The following is a 13,710-nucleotide window of genomic DNA, read 5'->3' on the forward strand; positions in this document are numbered from 1 at the left end:
GCTAAGCTTTCGAAGCAAACTTAACTTGTGGTATGGTAAATTAAAAGAGGTCGTGTAGTTTAATTACACTTCTAATTTTATTTTTTTAATTTTTTTTAACAATTTTTGTGCACTTTCCTTAAGAATTTCGAATTATCTTCCTAACACACGCCAGGAAGTCACTTTTAAGTTGCTAAGAAAATTTCCCAAACGTCACTTTCATGGTTTTGCACTATAAAACCTCCATTTTACGTTTCTTTCTTAACACCAACTCACTAAGATTTCACGAATCTATCCCATAACCACAACTCCAATCAAAATGGCAGTTAAGGCCACTGTGCTTCCTGCTGAGAAGATGAACCCGAACGACTTAGATGCCGACAGCAAAGACATGAATATGTTCCCGTTTTACTTTGTGATCATGATGCCTAACACGGTTGCCTCATTTGGTAGAGCGTACCGCACCAATGACTATTCATTGGCGGTTCTCGGTCTATTGGTTTTTTTTAATTTTCTTATTGGTGGAATTGCTGCCTCGTGAGGTACCTCGCATTGCCTAAACACGAGAAATCGAGTAGGAAACTTTGGCTGAAACTAACAAGGTGGTTTCTGTACACGGTTATCTCATTTGGATTTGTTTTTATGTATTCTTTTCATTAGTTCCCAAATAACGGTGGCTTTATACGTTGTTATGTTCATCGTTAGTGTCGTTTTGTTATAGGCCTTCATAATCACAGAGCTCGTTAACGATTGGAAGATTAGGAGGTCTCGGGCTTTAGATGCCGGAAAAACGAATCATGCCTATTCAATTTTGGAGAAAGTGTAATTGGCTTGTTGCATTTTGTGGCACTTCATATTTATATATTCACGTGTTTACTCTTCGTATCAAGTCCGCAAGGAAATATGCTTAATCTATGAGCTTCTGTAATCAAACATGTGTATCTTTTAAGTGAGCCAAAACAATTAAGTAAATACTTGTGTATGATTTAATTATTTATAGTTTGAAGTTGTGACTTGTGAGTATGGGAATAAACTGAAGCATCGTGTTCATTTTTGACACTCTATTTAGTATGTAATATTAGAAGTTGTTCGATGAAATATACATATTTAGTGTACAAGGTTTTCCCTTTGCAAATCTACAAAATTTAGCTCTCATGATCCAAATGGTAGCCCAGTACTTATTAGAAGTCATAAAACCCTTCCTTGCCATCTATTGGGCCTACACAATATTTCGTTTGGTTCACAAATACTAGGCCGAATAATGAGGGCCGACCGGAGTCCGGACTCAATATATATATATATATATATATATATATATATATATATATATACTATATAAATTTTCATTAATGAGGACTAAGGTAGGGCTGTTCACGAGCCGAGCCGAATCGAGCGGAGGCTTGCTCGTTGTTTAGTTCGTATACAACCGAATCGAACCGAGCTGCTGAAATTAGAACCGAGCGAAAATCGAAACGAGCCAAAATCTAATCGAGCATTTTTAGATCGAACATCGAGCAATTTCGAGCATTATTTATTTCTTTTTCGCTTTAAAACTTTCAATAAGACACAAGTTTGAATGTTGTAAATTATATATTTTTTATATAAAATTAGTATCTTTTAGACAAACGTTTAATAGATTGTAAATTTTTATAAAAAGTAAGTTTGAAGTGAAATATAATGACCATGTAAACAAACTTATAGTATTCTAAAAACTTGAAGCGAACAAATAAAACTATAAAATAGACGGAATAGAAAAAAATTTAAGGGGTTAAAAATAAATGCAAGCTTATATTTATGTGTTTCGTCTCTATATTTATATATTTGTTCATATATAATTATATATAAATAAATAAAAAATATTCGAGCCGAACCGAACCGAGCAGACCTTTGCTCGTTGCTTGGCTCGTTTACAAACCGAACCGAGCAGAGCAGCTCGTTTACAATCGAGCGAAAAAACGATGCGAGCATTTTCCGAGCAATTTCCGAGCGCGAGTGGTGAGCGAGTTCGAGCGACGAGCGGTTTGGACGACCCTAGATTAAAGGGAGAGGGGTAGGGGGCACACAATATGTATAAAAATTTTCATAAGAAAGCGTATGAATTTATACTACTGGGAAAAAAATAAGGGTGCGCGAATGAAAACATTTCCCACTATAGGAATCGATTCGAAACCAATTTAATATCGTAAATTCAAGACCAGTTTGATATTTCATATATAGAGGGCGAATGAGCCGAGCTCTAACGACCCCAATAATTGTAGAACTTGAATGTTATGAATAATGGTAAAAAGGAAACCTCAATAAGTTATGATAAGTGATAACCACCCATATATTATAACATTATAAAAAGTAAAGACTGAGTTTTGTTTAGAATTTTATCTAAGCTAATAGTCATGTCACTTCATATTTGCCTAGGCCCTAGTATGAAAATTTTGTTGACTTAAGCATTTATGGATAGTTTGTTTGACCTCCATTATGGTGTTGCTATAATGCTATAGCAAATATCATTATTATTATTATTTTTATTCTTCCAAATCATTCTCGCATGAGCTCCCGACCCTTTTTTCCTTATATTTCGATAAAATAATTCATTCTCTATATAAAAATTAGAAAATAAAACCATTTCTCCGTTTCACACACATATTGACATACACTAATTTCAATTTCATATAATAATTAGGCTTTTCACCTAACTAATCTCTTCTCAAAATCAAAGTGACGGTGAAATTAAAAAATAAATAAATAAATACTTATCATTTTCGTAATTTATTCATTATTTATTACATATTTTGTAAATTATTCAGTTTCTTTATAAAAATTAAGAAAACGTGTTTACTTATGCATTTCTTTTATTCTTCGTATCATGTGAGTTTAATGTTCTTGGAAACTCAATTGAAATTTCCCAAACTGTTACTTTGATTGCTTTGCAAATTGCCATTATTAAATCCCTATTCTAAGCTAACTGGCAACAATTTACACCATGATAATGTCAACACAATACTAATGCTTGTTGGAGGGTACTGTCGTAACGATTATTCATTAGAGGTTCTTAGTCTACAGTTTTATTCAGTTGTATCGGTGGATCATTGCATGGAAAGGTATGTCGCTAGCTTTGCCTAAACATGAGAAATCAAGTCGGAAAATTTGGTTCAACTTAAAGATTTGGTTTTTGTACGCGCTTATTTGAAGCTATGTTTTTGTATTCTTAATGACGAATCCGTATCCCGCAATGTTCATCGTTAGTGCCGTTATGTTGTATGCATTCATAATCGCATAGTTGATTAGTTGCTCACGGGAGATTGGCAGATTAGAAGGTCATATGATGAAAAATCAAATAATGTCTATTCGCTTTTGGAGAAAGTGTAATTGGGTTGTTACGTTTGTGGCATTTCCGAATTTGTAATAAACTTATTAAATTGATACAAGTTTAATCCATGTTGGAGCATTCTCGGTAATTATGTAAGTGGGTTTTATAAATTATATAATATGGTTATAAGTGGTTGAGTATTGGAAAAGGAAAATATTAGGTGCAGGGGTGTGAGCATCTCACGGGTCGTACCGCCAAACCCGTGTACCCTACCCACCAAACCCGTTAAACATACCCGGATTAAAAACTGTCCAGGTTCCGGTTCCGCAAATCATAGCTAAGCGGGTAACAGTCCGGGTTGTTTCTGTACCTGCCGAAATGTTAAATTTACCCGTTAAACCCGTGAAGTTTGAAAGGCAACGAGATTTTTGAAAAGTCACGTACCTGATTATCCTTTATTGCTGGAAACATAATCGTCAGGAACAATTAACTAAACACGTTATAATATAAACCCTAGGGTTGGAGATTAAATTGGACGACATTTTATTCTTCAATTTCAACCTAAGTTCAAGCAATCCAAGATTCGGTTGAAACCTGCTTTTGTTTTGTTTAAACCTGAATCATTGTTTGTAAGTACATAATGTAACATGTGTTTTCCCTAAAAGGGTTAGGCTAAATGTACACCCCCCCCCCCCCCCCCTTCTACTTGTCATACCTCATTCTCTGAACTTTCATTTATTTTAAGAATTTTATTTAACATATTACCCTTATAACATTTTATTGCATTTTATGGTATCATTGAAAATATTAAATTAAAAAAAAAACTATAAAGTTCTTTTATTTTATTTTTTTATCTCCTCTAAACTTTCATTTACTTTTAAGAATTTTATTTTATATATTACTTTCATGTAACATTGTTTTCTATTTTATGGCTCTCTTTAAAATATTAAATTAAAATTGTAAATGTTTTTTTTTTCTCGCATTTTTATTGTTTATTTTCCTTGATCGTAATAATAACTAGCTTTAGAACCCGTGTGACACGCGGGATGCTTAAAAAATATATAACTCAAAACCATTATCATGATATTGTATTTAGCTTTTTTTTTAACTGGAGTTTTTGGACAAACTGGACCAAAAAATAAACATCTTCTCCTAAGTCAATCCTAGTCAAGAAGCAATGGTATCACAACAATTCAATTTTCCATTAGATTTGTTAGCTCTAATTTTGCCTGCCTTATATTTATATCCTTTACTTCCATCCTTTCTGTTTAGGTTTTTTAGCATCTTTAAGTTGACAATACTTGCAAATTGTCATTGGCTATTAGTTGTGTCCTCCACTTTGGAAGTCAATAGTGTCTAATATGTTACAAAATCACATTATTTCAATCACAAATTGTGATCTATAATTGGGAATTAAAATAATTAAGGATTTTTTTTTTTTTTTTTGCAATAATCTACATTTTGGCCTGCTTTCAAGCAGTTCGAATAGTTTTCTTAAGCTACTTGTCTAACCCGCTTGACCTGGTAGGAAAAAACAATATCCGAACTAATCCATTCGTAACTATGCAGGCTGCAATATATATACACAAATGACTTGTTATATAGAAGCACTCCTGAGACTCCACTTCACCATTGTCAATAAAATAACACTAGGCAGGTGCCCGCGCGATGCAGCGGGTGTTTGAATCTGTCATTGGTTTGGTTAAAACCTTGAAATCGTTTAAATCAGTCATTGGTTTGACTTCTTTTTTCTTTTTATTTTTTACTTTCGGTTTGTTGGTCGGTTTCAAAAATCAAAAGTTTCAAAACGTAGTGAACGGTTGGTTCACGGTTTATATCGGCAACCGGTCATATGAAACCAGAAAAGACAATAAATTAACCTAATTGCAATATGATTCCTTTTGTAATCTTAGTTGTTATTATTTCACGCCCTAGATCTTCATTAATATTTACCATTTATGTGGCTAAAGTTATCATTTTTTATTTATGATCATTTCAAGTATCATATTATGTTGGTTTTTAGTTAAAATTGATGGTATATTTAAATTATTAATTATTTTAAACTAAATTTATTATTAAAGTTTAAACTGTGAAACCAAACTGGAACCAGGCCGTTAGTAACGATTCGGTTTCAACTTTTAATGGTTGAGTTTGGTTTTGGAAGAAAAAAATCAGTATTAACGGTTGGATTCACAAGTTTAACTTAAAAACCATCAAAACGACACTGAACACCCCTACGTAACATACTAATTTATTTAAAATGAAAAAAATTTTAACAATATCATATCTAAATTAAAGAGAATAGAATGCTCGTTTTTATGGTGTAATTTTTTTACAAAAAATATTAACGTTTGAAAAGGCTATAGTCGTTTAAAAATCATGGGTGAGAAGTTAGTTTACAACTTAAATTAAAAACATAATATGATTAAAGATGAGGGACCAAACTTGTAAGTTGAATGAATTGGTGTTTAAAAGACAACTTTACCCTTACTAACATATGTATCTCATGCTTTAAGTGTTGTAGATTACTTAAAAATGAGTGTCTTAATTTAGCCTTGTTTGGTGTATTATATATAGTATAGATAAAGGTTACAACAATAGTAAAGAAAAAAAAATATAATATTGATTTTAAGTAGAGTAAAAAAGCGCTCAACCAAACGCTACGCGGTCATTTTGACCATTACTAAAGATAGGATCAACAGCTAATTTTTTAAGACCTTCCACTTCTTTAATAGCAGGGCCATCCACATTAGAAGCTGGGTTAATATCTAGCCTGCCCCTAATTTATTACTTCCACATTATGTTCCATCAACAGACCTTCCCTTATAGCCATCAATAAATTGACCAATTTGGGTGCATGATTAAGTGTTCAACAGAATCTTCATGAGGTGAAGCACTAATTGCAAAATTACCGTTTGCTTCACTACAACACCATAAGAAAATCTAAACAAACAAATGAAATATTAGTTTAATAATAATACTATTGATGCTAGAAAACATAATCAATAGTATCATTAGACCCTACATACAGACCTTGTTACAAACTGCTCTGGATATCGACCTTTAGCGATGTGGGATGAAATCTAATTGGTGTTGCATTCCAAGACTTTTAAGTCTAATGGATCTCCACTCTGCAAATAGCAAGTAATTGATAACCTATTTGTGCTCAAATCCTTTTTTAAAAGAAAGATGGTGATGATATGAAGATGATTAAAAAAATAATTTCACCAGCTTACTTTTTCGTAAAAATTCAAATTCTCTTCTAAATTTCTTAGTGGCGGTGAATAGTTTAGCCTCAATTGGCAAAATTACTTGATGTTTGGGGGATTGTTAAAAACCCATTTCATTCAAATAAACAACATAATAGAATATACATATGAGTATAGAATAAAAACGCATCTCGCCGTTACAGAAAATAAAGATGTCAAGTAATTATACCTTGAAGATTGATACGCAAGATCATAATCATGAACCCTTGAGAAAAATTACCAGATTTAAACAAACTACAACAAAATGGTAAATAAGAGCAGTGTCTTTTTTGGTTTAAAAAAGCAATGTTTATTGCTCCTCTGTTATGGACTGAAACCATTGCAAGGTATGGGACTTGTCCCACATCGGTTGTATGGGCAACTGATGTGGGGTTTATAAGCCAAATGGGTTCCCTCACCTATCAGATTAGTCTTTTGGGTTGAGTTCTTCTGTTTGGCTTGTAACATTGGTATCGGAGCCAACCTCGTAGTGGTGGCCTGGAGGAAGCCAGCCGTGACCAACGAGGACTTGGAGTGGTGGCCCGCGAAGTGGTGGCCTGGAATGAGCCAGCCGTGACCAACGAGGACGTTGGCCCTTAAGAAGGGTGTATTGTTACGGACTGAAACCATTGCAAGGTATGGGACTTGTCTACATCGGTTGTATGGGCAACTGATGTGGGGTTTATAAGCCAAATGGGTTCCTTCACCTATCAAACTAGTCTTTTGGGTTGAGTTCTTCTGTTTGATTTGTAACATCCTCTCATCAACACAAGTGGCAATTGATGTTTAATTGAACCAAAAGTATACAAAGTTTGTTTACTTCAAACACAATCTTAGTTCACAAGTCAGCAAATACCCTATCAAAATTTTAGTTTAACCAGCGTGAAAAAAGTCAAAATCATATATTTATTTCATTAAACTCCAAAATCAATTGACATATACGAAATTGTACCAAAAAAGAAAACGGAGATTGCAAACTGAAATCATAATCATAGCTAGATCAGCATAAGATTACCTGTGAACAGTCTTGAGTCTGATTAAAGACGCGAGATTAAGATCGGAAACAGATTATTCCAGTTCTTTCAAAATATTAAGATTTTTAACCTGAGAGAGGTATATGGGTTAGATATTCAATAAGGAAGAACATGGCCTCCCAATTAGGCCATATGTAGTGGGGCTTGGGTTTGGAGGATTTGGGGCGAAATTGGGCGCGAACACCGCCACCCCGGCGATAAGTGGGAGAAATGGGGCGGGGGCGGGGTGTTATTGTCGCATGGGTGAAGAAAATAATAATATTATTATATTATATGTTGTGTGTGTAAATATATGTATATGTATATGTATATATGTTGTGTGTGTGTATATGTATATGTATATATGTTGTGTGTGTATATATATGTATATGTATATATGTTGTGTGTGTGTGTGTATATATGTATATGCAAAATGAATCCTAGAAACAACCCGAACCAACCGAACCACCCATTCCCTCCTTTCGGTCAACACCATGAACGTGAACTTACAATGGAACCCGATGAACCTAAACCAACCGAGCTACTCGTTTCAATTTCCCGACCCGAACCTAAACATGTACGCCAACCGAGCTATATGTTTTTTTATATTTTTAGTTATGTATTTTTTTGTATTTCTTTCAATTTTAATGCATTTTTATTTAATTATTTGAAGAATTGGTTTTTATTTGATTAGTTTAATTATAAAAAGAAAATAATAAAAAAAGATATTGTGGGCCCAACTTGTAGCCCCTACACCATTACACCCCAAAAACAAATTCGCCCCCTTTGCTGACTGGGCGCCACGTGTCACAATTCGCCCCCATTTGTAGCCCCTCCACTACACATAGCCTTAGGATTAGAGAAGAGAAAGTGACGATGGCAGAGAGGAAGGGGGAATATATCGATGGGCTTGAAATTGGAATTAGGGTTTGGATTTAGAAAAGGGTCGGCGTGTTCTTTTTTAGGTTCCAAGGTTGAGAGGGAAAACCATCCTCAGAGTTAATATTAGACAGACACGTGGTTTCAGAATTTTTTTTTATTAAAAGAGTAGGACAATAATATTTATTATTATCATTAACAATACATTATTATGTATATAATATATATATATGTATATATATATATGTGTGTGTGCATATGTATATTGATACTATTAAAATTTAAAAAAGATATTATAAAGTTACAACAATATCAATACTAAAAAAGTAAATTAATAATAATAGCTTAATAGTTTTTAATTTAGTATATGTAGTGGAGACTATTAAATGAAAAAAATGTTGTATGACCTAATATGTATATAAATAATGTTAAGAGCTAATATAATTGATATAACAAGTTGATCAGTGGGGTGTACATTCAGTAAAAATGGTATAGAGAAGGTTACGTTTAGCAGCACCGTCCCTAAAAACAAGGTTGAGGCTGTTAATTCAATGGTTTGGTTCAACTTCTTCACTCGAATACAAGATCAATATTTTAACTGAAAAGTCAATGTCCGGTGTGTAATTTGTCAAACAGTTTAGCAACGTTTTTGTTGGTTTATAACAAACCCGTGAAAACCACCAACCCGTCTCGTAGAACCCGTCTCAAAACCCAGACCGACCCATTTATATACGGTTCGGTCCGGTTCTGTTCGGTTTTGACCCGTTCACACCCCTAAATGTGTGGAAAAGTGAAATTTGGTTTATACTGTTCACGCCGTATATATTTTAAATATTTTCTGAAAATAGTTTGTGAATGGAAGTGAAAGAAAAATAATAATGATAAACGTATAAAAAATATTATTTAATTGAAAAGAAAAGAAAAAAATAATCAGTTTTATTTTTCTTCATAAAATAGTAATTAAGTTTCACTTTGTCATTGGTGTAAATTTTTGTTATATTTACAATTTAGATCACTTAACCTTTATTTAGTGTTTCAATTCTAGAGATTTAACTGAATAACAAGTTATCTAGTTTTTTTTATGTTTTCTCATTATTTAGTCATATTCTTTTATGACAATATAATTAAAAGGTTTCTAATTTTTTTTTGGTATGGTTGCAATTAATAATTTCTACCATTAAATATTTCAATATCACCAAGTATTTTTTTCAATTTTTTATAAAAAAAAAACCGTATCTTTTATAAAGAAATTGGTGAATTTTTTTTCATTATTTCAAAATATTTTTTGCACATTTTTGCAATTTTAAAGTTAGTTTTTGCTTTTTTTACTATTTTCTTGGAGTTTTTAAAAAATATTATGAAATGTCAAAATATTTGATAATAAAAAAACCTATATAACCTACTATCCATATCAAATATCTAGGATTAGAAAATTAAATAAAGGTTAAGTGACTCAAATAGAACAAATCTTTACACTAGTTACATGATTGAAATAAAAATGAAACTTGGTTACTTTTTTATGGAGTAATCATATGAAATATGTTTATAGTTTTTGTTATATTTTATTTTTTAAATATATTAACTTTGTTATAAATATATATTATTATGGTTATCAATACCTAATATAGATTAGGCTTTTTCTTCAAGTTATCTTTTTTCTATATATACATATCATTGTATCTTATTGTAATACACACATAATTAATGAAATATCCATCTTTCTTCCTACATCTCTCTTTCACATTTTTGGCTATTAGGCTTGTTTCACAACAGGTTATCAGCGCGAATAACTTGACATGGTGTACTCATCATTAGTTTCTTTGGAGTCGGCAAAGTGAACCGTTCTCTATCGTAAGTTCTTCTACTTATTTATTTACATACATATAGATCTCCTGTTCATTTAATTATATGCATAGATTTTGAGTTTCGGTGGATGTTTTTGAAACCATGAAAAGTTATTACTCACCTTTATCTACAAAACTGTTTTTTTGTTTTGTTTTTGTGGTTAATTAAACAAAAGATAATTAAAAAATTAATTAGTCATTAACCCTAATATTATTATAAGCTTCGGTCTATGGGTTTTGACCCAGTCGATTTTTTCGAAGCATCCGTCAACATGAATGAACAATGTTTATATATTTGATTTTTTTAGCTTTAATGTTTTAAATATATTGTTATAAACCTAGTGATTTAAATTAATATCTTGTATGAAATTTTAGTTATAAATACATATAACCATATATGATATATGTTGGTGTATATAATTGTTACGAACTTATGACTACTTTATAAAGTTTTTCTTCTCCAGAATATTTGACAAACTTATAAACTTGTGTTATGAAACTCATACTTATTAAGTGTGGAATTCAAGTTGTATATAATGAGTTGCTTTAAGTTTTAACCATTATTTATTAATTTATAGTTATATGATATCTTGTCTTGCTTAACTTTCACCATGAGTCACTTACATGTTCCTAGTTAAGTTTCATAGTAAGTTAATTGATTATTAATAACTATTATATGTACGATTTCTTTTATGAAAACTTTTTCAATTTATATGGATTAAATTGACTTGATTATTAAAAGTATAAATTGGTTTAAAAATAGAAAGTTGGTGTAAATATTTCTGAAATAGATATTTTATAAATGTTCAACGATAATATTTCTAGATATATTTTTCCTTCAACTAACAAACAGGTTAATCTTTTTGGTTATAATCACATATATTGGTTTATTTGATTATATACTAGCCTCCCTTATTTGGAATGAATGCGACGTTTTTAGAAAAGAAAAAAAAAACTTTAATCAGAACCTAATATTTGGTTGCTTCAATGTAATCCAATTTGGGAACGAAGGCTTAATGTTTATATTTCTATGTAGAAGTAACTGGATTCAATGGAAATTAACTCAGATTTAGTTCACAAGGTGTTGCTTTAGTGGTTTACAAACTTAATGTCGTCTTATGATTTGTTTATTTTTATTTTTTGTTTGTTAAACCATAAAGTATACAACAAATTATTTGATTTGTGTTTTTGAGAAATTGTTGTTTTATGCCATATAAACAAAGGTTTAATAGATGATGAAAGCTTATTATCGGATCATCATATGATTATGCTATATCCCCATATGAATTAGGAAAACTTTTGTTGACGTGTATGAAATTTTTAAAACACGGGTTTTCTAGGTTTCTGATATCATGAATTTGACAACTCTAGATTTAAATAATAACTTTTATCTTGAGTGATTTAAGTTGTGATAGCATTTTCTTTGAATTTATAATTCATTTATATATTGTATAAGATTTGTTGCATAATAAACTTTATGATATACGTTATTATGAAATGTTAATAAATCTTTATATAGAGATTATTGTATAAAGCAAATAAATCATCGAAGTTGGTTGCTTTATTGTCAGTCCTGTGAAAAAGTATGGTGGTATACTATATTTAGATATGACGTCCGAGGTAGTATAAGATATTATACTTGGGCATGTATTTTTGTTTTTTTTTTCTTTACATTGTGTGTAGAGAAAACTATAAAGAAAATATGGATAAAAGAATTTGCCATCCATATCCCAAATATGCTCATAAAATTGCAATATCTATAAAAGAGTAGGAAATGTTAGAAGTGATTTTATATTCATATGTCCAATAAAATATTGAGAAACTATATAAGTTGTTTGTTTCTACTCTATTTCTTGAAGTGAATGTGACAAAAAGTTGATCATTGTGATTACGGAATTGAGAAAATTGTTATGATGATTTTCATGTTAATATTGAGATCGACTACCATAAGTGGCAAACGGTATATGAGAACAAATATGGAAATATAAAAGTGAAATCATATGATCACTTGAAACGATAATACAATGTTCTCTCATAAATATACTCATGTATATAAAAGTATAATACATATACGATCATAAACCTGAAGTTTATGGATCATGATTATCTAATGGCATGATCGGTTAGACCACACCGAGTTAATGATGTGAAATTTATTGAGTAACCAAAAGATTCTTCATTATACATGTAATATTGCTCTCAAGGGAAGTCATTTATTTACCAACTGAAGGAGGGTGTGAATCCCTAGATGTTATGAAATTTAGAAAAGGATACACATATCCTAACATGATACCATTTAGTGTTTTGAAAATTGATGCATCGTCTAAATGGTTATCAAGATCGCAACTTCATGTTTGCATGATCTATGGCATAGATAATAGATAACAAACATCTTATTCCATATTAGTATATTTACATTCAGTTATAATAATGAATTTGATTCCTAAGTTAATAATGATCATTGGAATAAGTGTTGAACTTCATAACTGATTATGCCCTTACATAAATTGTTTTGTTAAAGACGATTACTCAACGTCTATAATTGGTTGCAAAGGCAATTATCACGAGAGCAATTGTTCTTGTTTGTATTTGAGTATATATGATTTTTACATGTCTTAGAAACTAATTCACATCAAGCCAACAAGTTATGATACTTCCTCCCCATTATAATTGGTTTTTGGTCAGTAACCAAGCAATTCTCATGATTTGGTTAGGGATGTTCTGTCTGATGTTCTTAAACGGGCAGGGATTTCTGCTAAAAAGGAGGCCCCTGTTAACTTTCTCACGGATCCTCTTGAATGGAGGTCCACTTTACGACCAGCTGATATTCTTGTGTTCGGGTGGACAGGGGGGAAACACGCCTGTGTGGATCTTACAGGAGTGTCTCCTCTTTTTGGGCTCATGGACCGTGGGTTTGTTGTGGGTCAGGCTGCGTTGAAGGCTGAATCAGGCAAAGTTGTTAAACACGAAAAAGCTTGTTTAGATAATCAACATGTCTTTCTACCATTTGCCTTTGATACATTTGGTTTCCTGGCCCCAAAGGCTGTGAAATTTTTGAGTAGGGTTCAGCGCGTCGTACACGGAACCTCTTCAGCTTCTAGGTCCCAAAACTTCGTTTTTAGCAGGATTGGCTTTGCTATTCAAAAGGGGGTTGCGGCGCAGCTTGTTGCCCGTTTGCCTGCCACTCTATTGTAATCGTTTTATAGTAAATTATTGATTATATTATTATTGCAATTCTCATCAAATATTTCGTGTGTGTTATATACTGAAATTAATCCACCATAAAACACAAAGATGAGGTCACAAAGGAAGTTGGGAATTTATGACGGTATTAAATATTATTTATGATTATATACTTAGAGCCACTAATGAGATATTTGCTTATGACTCATTAGTTTCACTTTAGTGAATCAACATTCCCAACATTAGGGGGAGATATAAAG

At 31.7% G+C, this 13,710-nt stretch overlaps 1 long non-coding RNA gene across 1 annotated transcript; it reads right to left on the minus strand.

Annotated features, from left to right (window-relative positions):
• Positions 1–5,936: 5,936 nt before the first annotated feature.
• On the minus strand, positions 5,937–7,693 carry LOC143606618 (uncharacterized). The gene is made up of 3 exons (XR_013148784.1): positions 7,636–7,693; positions 7,286–7,508; positions 5,937–6,847 (listed from the first exon to the last, which is right to left on the minus strand). It is a non-coding gene; the product is annotated as an uncharacterized LOC143606618 (long non-coding RNA).
• Positions 7,694–13,710: the final 6,017 nt, after the last annotated feature.

Source organism: Bidens hawaiensis, unplaced genomic scaffold (assembly GCF_021521415.1).
Source record: "Bidens hawaiensis isolate Kalapana, Puna unplaced genomic scaffold, B.hawaiensis_p1.1 tig00075879_1, whole genome shotgun sequence".
Taxonomy (NCBI): domain Eukaryota; kingdom Viridiplantae; phylum Streptophyta; class Magnoliopsida; order Asterales; family Asteraceae; genus Bidens; species Bidens hawaiensis.